The following is a 9,104-nucleotide window of genomic DNA, read 5'->3' as shown; positions in this document are numbered from 1 at the left end:
CGATATAACGAACCTCTATTTAACGGACTTCGGATATAACGGACAAAAAATCCGGCCAAATATAAAACAAAATAAAAACGTGCTGTTAATATTATACATGCTTAATCCGTCCCATACCACTGTATTTTACAAAGAATTTCAGCAAAATCTAGAGTAAGAGTCATTTCTAATAGTAATATGTATATATTTTTTTGCTGAAAAATAAATTTGTTAGAGAAACAAAAAATACACACATGAGATATAAATTTGCACATTTGTAGGCACGAGACAGAAAGTGAGATTATCACATATCATTAGGGGATTCCCTGAAATAATAACACGTAGGTTTTTATGATTCTATGGGTGTTACCAAACTAACACATTTAGTGTACGCCAGTAAGTAAGTTAAAATTTTCGCAATACTACCCTATCAAAAAGCAAACTGTTTTGGACATAAAAAAAAACAAAATAAATAAATTTGCATTCATGTGTGATGTAGGAGAGAACATAATCTCAGAAAACGAATGAAATTGGCTTGTAAAACTTCACTGGGAGAAGCAATCTTAAAATGATACGGCCAACAACTTTCTAGAGGAGTCCCAGTCAGGGTAGTCGAATTGAAATCTGATGCAATTAAATTAGCAAATCATATGGACATACCATTCAGAGCAAGTGATGGATGGCTCTAGCGCTTTCGCAAAAAGCACGGAATCATGAATAAAAGAATTTACGGCAAAGCTTCAACTGCCCCAAAAGAAGAAATAGAACCTTTTAGTTAAAAATTAATAGAACATTATAAGTAACGAAATGCTATTAGAATCTCAGATTTACAATATGTACTGACGAAACTGGTTTGTTATGACGTACTTTGCCTGAAAGCACACAAGCTCCCAAATATGAAAAATCTAATTCTGGAAGAAAAATCAGCAAGAAGAGGATCTCAGCTTTGTGCCAACGCCGATGGATCGCATAGATTGACTCTTGTAATGGTTGGCAAATCTCGTAATCCTAGCAACTTTAGCTGTATGTTTTTGTCAAAACATACAACATAGCTTATTCAACAAATGGATCAGGGAATAATTTTGGCAACCAAACGAATATATCGCAGAAAGTTTTTAGCGAATGTAATAGTTGTATTGATCGATGGAAATAATGTAGAAGATACAAGACGGCAGCGTACCTTGCAAATTACAATTTAAAGTCGGCAATTTTTAATTTTGCTGCAGCATGGGAGGAGGTGAAAGAGCAAACAATGAAACATGGTTGGAAGGATTTGTTTGATGGCCTAGATGCATACACAGATTTAGAAGGGTTGGAAGTTACTGATATCTGTAGGACAATACATAATAATGCCGGAGAACATATAGCTGAGGAAGGTATAACACCATGACTGAAAGTGAAATAGCAGATGAAGTTATGAATCTAAAAAATGAGGATAGAAGTGATGATACCGAAGAAGGTGACAAAACAAGACTACTAAAAATGAAGTTATCAGAGGTAAGATCGCATCTCGACGATCTATTAACAGTTATTGATTATTCATCAGATAAAGAACTTTAACTGAGTTCTACGCATTTTCGTAATTTTAGAGAGTTGATCATAAAAAAACAGCAAACATCGAAACCTGATTTCTTTTTCAAAACTGGATTACCGACAGCAAGCCCGTCGATATCAACAGCAACGTCACTTCACGACGAATGTCCGAAGTCAATTAAATAGAATTTTGTTTGTATTTTGAATTTTTTATATACATCTAAATACGCACATATTTAAAAAAAAAAGTTTTTTCGATTTATTTTAAACATATTGTTGTGAATTTATTAAAAGGTTCAATATTTATAACACTTACGGATTTAATTTATTTCTTTATTTATATTAACTTATCTGACAATAATTTATTATATCCGTACGTACAAATTCGCGAGCGCGGGTCTTGAGTATTAACTGGCCCTCCATATAAAAATGTTGTATTTATATACGAAATCCTGATATACTAGAACAGCATCGAAAGATCGCATTGTCTTGCATCGAAAAATCGAGAAACATCTAGTTGGAGAATTCACCATAATTCGAAATCTAGAACCTCCGGCGAAATTTCTACAACAAAACAGAATATTAGTCATCATATATTTTACAGTTATTTTTAGGCCAGGATTTTTATCGTAACAATATTTTTATATAACGGACTTTCGCCTTTAACGGACACCCCGTCCCCCCAAGTAGTCCGTTATATCGAGGTTTTACTGTATGCAGATACAAATACCCAATCATTACCAGCCATATATTTTTATCTGATATGTTTATTTTGACAAATCTTTTACCCCATTTATCGCAGCCAATGATTTAAAAGAAGTTTTGAGAGATCCCCTCAATTCCGTAGTAACGTACGTACAAAACATCCTGAAATTCACAAATTCTGGATCACGCTCGTATGTTTTATGTTTTATGCAAAACGGAACTAATGAGACGGGAATATTTTCTTTTGATGTCAACATTTCGTTACGAATTCATTCGGCTTTCCTGTTTGACGACTGTTTTCACATACACTGGAAAAATATATCTAACAAAGTATTTGAATTAATAATCTATAATGAAATGTTTTGATTATTTTTTAATATTGTGAGCTTTGTTCTCTAATTTTTTGGCGATAATTATTTATAATACTTTTTCTGAATTATTTAAGTATTACATACAGACTTAGATAGCAATTATGCGCTATTCACGCTAAGAAGCCCACTATTATCTTACATTCTGCTTGCCAGAAGAATCTTAGTAGAAAAAATCTATTAGGTTAAATTAACGTTAGCTCATATTACGTTAGGTAAAGTGACAGTTCAGATGACTTTTTCCTTGCATCTGAAAGTTGTGTGAAAGAATGCTGCATTGCAAAGCTGTTTTGCTTTGCAATTTTTAGAAGGCTCATCTAGTTGGCAAACCTTGACAATGATAATATTTGCAAAATAACATTCAAAAATAAAACAATTATACTACATTTTCTTTTATAGTATACTTGACTGAATTTCTTGACTAAATTTTTGAATATATTTTTTTTGTCTATTTAAAATTTTTGGCAAATTCAAACTACAGACCTATTTTAACAGCATAAGGCATTTAAGGACGCGAAGACAGGCCTACAAATCTCAAGAGAACGCAGATTCCGTAACTAACTGCATATTCTTTTATAAGTCGGTCGTTAGGAGATAAAGGTGATTGATAAATTGAAACCGATCACATTTTTAGACCGAAACTTGAAGATAAAAAGAAAAATCGTATCAGCTTTCGTTGTACTCTAAAGCCAACTTTTAATGTCTATTGTGTATTTGAAAGAGATTGTACTTCTCGATGACCTTTTACAATCGCTGAGAATTTCAAAGATATTTCCAGCTATTGGACATACAGGTATCAGGAGCGGAGTAGCCGAAAATTTTTAACTTAGGTCGAGGTTAATCTATACGAAAAATATATGTGGTGACGCTTTGTGGACGGACTTTTTTTATTTTAAATGGTTTTAAATAATTTGGTTTTAGGAAAAATACAAGATGATGTAGGACATCTAATTAACGAAGACCAAAGTGGATTTACGCCTGGTATATCTTACACTGATAACTTGTTTATACTCCAACAATTAACAGAAAAAAGAATAGCGGTTGATGCTTAAAGTGTCGCAAGCTTTACAACTCGGCATTAATCCATATCTTTTAGGAATAATCACAGAAGTATACAGGGATAACACTACCTACCTAAAAATCGGAAATAGACTATAAGAGCCAATAAAAGTAACTAAAGGACTAAGAGAGGAAAGCAGTATGTTACCCTTACTGTTTAATTTATATATTAAGGCAGCCCTCCAAAATTGGAAAAACAACTGCCAGGGAATGGGAATCCCCATAGGAAATGACGTACTGTTCTCCTTGAACTTTGCAGATGACCAAGTCGTCCTAGCTCAAGATTCTTATGATCTAGAGTTTATGATAAAGCGTCTATACAGAGAATATGTAAAGTGGGGGTTACAAGTCAGCATGAAGAAAACACAATATTTAGTTACCGATTCAGATGCAAGGTTTGAAGTGTTGATAGACGAGAACGTGGAAATCAAACAAGTGGAAAATTTTAAATATTTAGGTGCACTCATTGATAGAACGGCTTGGGAGAAACTGAAATTAAACCACCGAAAGAAGACCAACGAATCTATAAGAAATAACATGAATGCTACAGAAACGATCAATGACAGAATAGAAAGAAGAGGTTTAAAATGCCTTACGAACGTTAGTCCCAAAAACTTCACAGATGGAAGCCCCCTATAAGAAGAAAAAGAAGTAGACCTCGACCCTCATGGAATGAAGAAATTAGAAGAGCGATGGAATCGATAGGTTTTGAGGAGGAGCATGCCTTGGACCGGAAGGATTGACGAAGGAGAACGGGAATACGGCGATAGCTGTCTCCAAAATGTATTGTATTTACAAGTCGGATCCTGTAATATATATATATATATATATATATATATATATATATATATATATATATATATATATATATATATATATATACATATATATATATATATACATATATATATATATATATATATATATATATATATATATATATATATATATATATATATATATATATCCTTTAAAATAACAGCTGATCTGGTAGATGAATGAAAAGGGGTTGAGATTAATTGGGTATACAGCTGATTGAAAGCCAAGTGTACTCTGTTCAAGAATTCATTATATTTGGCCAATTTTCATTGGCAACCTCAACCCCCTTTTTATATATATATACGTGTATATATATATATATTTATATATATATATATATATATATATATATATATATATATATATATATATATATATATATATATATATATATTATATATACATATATATATATTTATATATATATATATATATATATATATATATATATATATATATATATATATATATATATATATATATATATATATATGTATATATATATATATATATAGATATATATATATATATATATATATATATATATATATATATATATATATATAGATCTAGCGGTTAATGTGAGCTCCGTACTAAAACGGTGTTATACGAACTCTAGGAGAATATACACCGAGTATATTATTATCTAAGTAGCGCTTTATGTAGACTCCGACCAACGCATAGGATCAAGTAGGCTCCGTAATACGTTAAAACATTTTTGGGATCCGTATACACCTTGTCTGGTACAAAACTAAGCTCCTGCAATGTTGCCAATAATTTTATTAGTCGTAGATTTTGAAATTTTACAGCAGGTATATTGTGGGACTTGAAATTTATATTAATATTCATCAATTTAGGCATCGAGGAATTTCATAGATACTTGGCTAACGTAGTTAAAATTTTTATAATATAAATTGTTAACCGACATATAAATTTATATTACTTTTATGTTTAATAGGCAAGGTAGTAATTTATATTACTTGCTTTAATTATTTTTAAACTTAAGTAAGCGTTTATTATAAACTTGGAAAGTTTCCATTTTTATGCATTAGTATTTTCTTTTAATGCATCGGACTGAAACATATATCATATAAATGTACGTATATCGAGTGGAGTTTTCGTGTAACAGTTTAAGAAAGTAGTAGTACTCTAATATTTGTTACCACATAAAATTATAGAAAACTCTGTACAGCAGGGAGATCTTAGTAACTTTCTGATTGCTACAGTATATGACGTGCAATATTTGTTTCATAAATTAATAAAATTTAAATTACAATAATTTATAAATCACTTTTTAAATTGGTAACTTATGTTAATAGAGGTCATCGTGAGTGCAAAAAGTAACAACGAGTACGAAAGATATCAGGCATCAGGGGTGGTATTTGTAAATCTAAATACCGCTTAGGACACCTTAAGTTAAAGGGAATTTCTCTAAAAACTATATGACATCCCCTTAGATAATAAACTCACTCATTTTAATATATTAAAACTGCTGTATATAGAGATTCGCGGATAGCGGGTAGGAACTACTTTTTGGACAGTCCTATCAGGGAAAGTGAATCAATCCCTGCCTTCCGCAGATTCCAGGTGTTTCCTGGCCCGGGAAACTAGTACCTGTTAAGGGTCCCTTCTCCAGGGTTATGGATGAAGACCACAACGGCATCCAGGGCGGAGAAGAAGGTCTTTACAACGGTCTGGAGGGCGGAGGTGGCAGCCCAATAACTTTATATAAAATCAAACCTGGAAAGCGGTAGCTGGTCTTTCAGTATTTGTATTAAGTGGAAGTCATGTAGGCCAGAACGGTCAAAACATAACAGTACCCGGTGCGGTGGTAACCACTTAAACAGCATGTACACAGCGGTTTAGAAATCCAAGGGAATGACTACTACAGTATTTTTCCCAGGTTTATCAATATAGCTGAGGAATTAAACGATGGCCCCGAGTACGGGCGCCTCTTAAATATGGTAGGGGTGCGAAGAATGGGTCCGGCTTGGCCAAATTTGATATCGAAAAAAGCTGTAGAATAGGCACATGGAATGTGCGGAGTTTATATGAACCCGAAAAAACACAGAATGCCATAAATGAGATGAGAAGACTGCAAATATCAATTCTGGGTATTAGTGAAATGCGATGGCCCCGATCTGGCCAATGCCATGTGGATGATCATGAAGTGTATTATGCAGGAGAAGACAGTAATTATCATCGTAATGGTGTAGGATTCATAGTCACAAAGGATGTTAGCAAATGTGACAGGGCGATATGCCAGGTATCTGAACGGGTCATAATGATTCAGTTGAACGCGAAACCCAGAAATATAAATTTAATACAAGTGTATGCACCGACAGCGGAAAGTGAACTGGAAGAACTTGAAAAGTTCTACGCCGATGTAAAGACCGTCACTGACCAACTCAAGACTAGAGATCTTACTATTCTGATGGGTGACCTTAATGCTAAGATAGGAAAAGGCAGACAAAGTAACATTATTGGATGTTATGGACTGGGCGATAGAAATGAAAGAGGAGATTATTTCTCAGATTTTGCAAAGAACATCATCATCATCATCAATCAGCCCTGAGTTGTCCATTGTTGAACATAGGCCTCCTCTAGACTTTTCCATCTGCTTCTGTTCTGCACCTCTGCTATCCAATTGGTCACGATTCTTTTGAGGTCGTCGGTCCATCGCGTTGGGGGTCTTCCTCGGCTTCGCTTGTCAGTCCGTGGTCTTCACTCAAGCAATTTTTGTGTCCAACTGTCGTCTTTCATTCTTGCAACATGTCCTACACATCTCCATTTTTGCCTTGTAATATGTTCGATAATGTCTTCCACTCCGGTTCGTCTACGAACTCCTCGTTTCTTATTCTATTTCTTAAGCTTATTCCAAGCATTGATCTCTCCATCTTTCGTTGTGTCCTTCTCAATTTTTCGGCTGATATTTTTGTGAGAGTTAAGGTTTCTGCTCCGTATGTGAGGACTGGTAGAACGCACTGGTTAAAAGCTTTTCTTTTTAAATGGATCGGTATATTTGTTTTAAATACGTCTCTCATTTTTCCGAATGCAGCCCAACCCAGACTTATTCTTCTGAGTAGCTCGCATGTTTGGTTATCTCCCGTTAACCTTATTTAGTGACCCAAATACACATATTTTTCAACAAGTTCTATGGGCGACTTTTCGATTTCTATTAGCTCATTGGGGACGAGATTGGTCATCATTTTTGTTTTTCCATAGTTTATTTTTAAATCGACTTTCTGGGTTACTTTCTGTAGTTATTGTAGCATAACTCTGGCTTCTCCTAAGTTGTCTGTTATGAGAACAATATCATCGGCATATCTGAGATGATTGAATATCTTTCCATCGATGCTAATACCCTTTGATTCCCACTCTAGCCATTTAAATGCGTACTCCACAACTGCTATAAATAGTTTTGGCGACAAGGTATCTCCCTGCCGTACCCCTCTGCCAATTTTTATCTTCTCAGTTATGCAGTGGAGGTTAACGGTTGTTGTCGCATTTTCGTATATATTTCGAATAATATTTGCATACCTGTGATCTATTCTGCATTCTGATAGTGCTTTTAAGATAGCAACTGTTTCGACTGTGTCAAATCCTTTGTGGAAGTCGACAAAGATAAGAGCAAGGGGTCTGTTATATTCGATAGACTTTTCAACTAGAGTTTTAAGGCATTGCAAATGGTCGTTTGTTCCGTGTCCCGCTCGAAATCCTGCCTGTTCTTCTGATTGATAGAAATCGAGTTTTGCTTCTAATCTGTTTGTCAGTGTTCGAGTAAAGAGCTTGTATAGGTGGTTAAGCAAACTAATTGGCCTATAGTTTTTGAGATCTGATTTATCCCCTTTTTTGTGGAGGAGGATTGTAACCAAATTCTTCCATGTACTTGGAATGTTTTCACTATGCAGACATAGATTAAAAAGTGTTTGGATTCGGGACATCAAAAGTGGACCTCCTAGTTTAATTGTCTCAATGACTACACCATCTTCCCCCGGAGCTCTATTATTTTTCATATTTTTGAGGGCATGTTGAATTTCCTCTCGTGATATATCTGGTATATCCTTCGATCCTACATTATGTACCTTTTGTATTGGTTGTTCGATGAGCTCTGGAATAACTTGACTTTTATATAATGTTTCATAGAAACTTTCTACTATATGTAATATGATTGGTCTATCTGAGATAATATTTCAATTTTTGTCTTTAAGCTGGAAGATTTCTTTTTTGCCATTTTCCATTTTTCTCTTCAATACTTTCATGCTTTTGTTGTCTTCTATAGTTTTTATAATTTTCTTGTTGTTGTATTTTCTAATATTCCGTCTGATGGCTTTAGAGATTTCTTTATTGATGCTGTTTATATCTTGTGAGTCAACATTTCCTTGACTTCTGAGCATTCTACGGTCTTCCATTTTTTGTTTCGTTTCTTTACTAATTTTTTGTTCTTGTCCATGTTTAGGGCCAGATTTTTCCTGAGCTTGTGTTAATGTATCTACTATTTTTTCGTTTAGGTTATTTACGTCTTCTCTTGTTGTATTGAGAAATCTCTAAATTGATTTAAGACTGTAACATCTTTAACTATATGTTTTTTGTCAGTGATGATGAAGTCGATCTCATTTTTTGTCTTGCCATCGGGGCTCT

Source organism: Diabrotica undecimpunctata, chromosome 7, assembly GCF_040954645.1.
Source record: "Diabrotica undecimpunctata isolate CICGRU chromosome 7, icDiaUnde3, whole genome shotgun sequence".
NCBI lineage: Eukaryota > Metazoa > Arthropoda > Insecta > Coleoptera > Chrysomelidae > Diabrotica > Diabrotica undecimpunctata.
The sequence above is the reverse complement of the archived record's forward strand: the minus strand, read 5'-3'. Positions refer to the sequence as shown.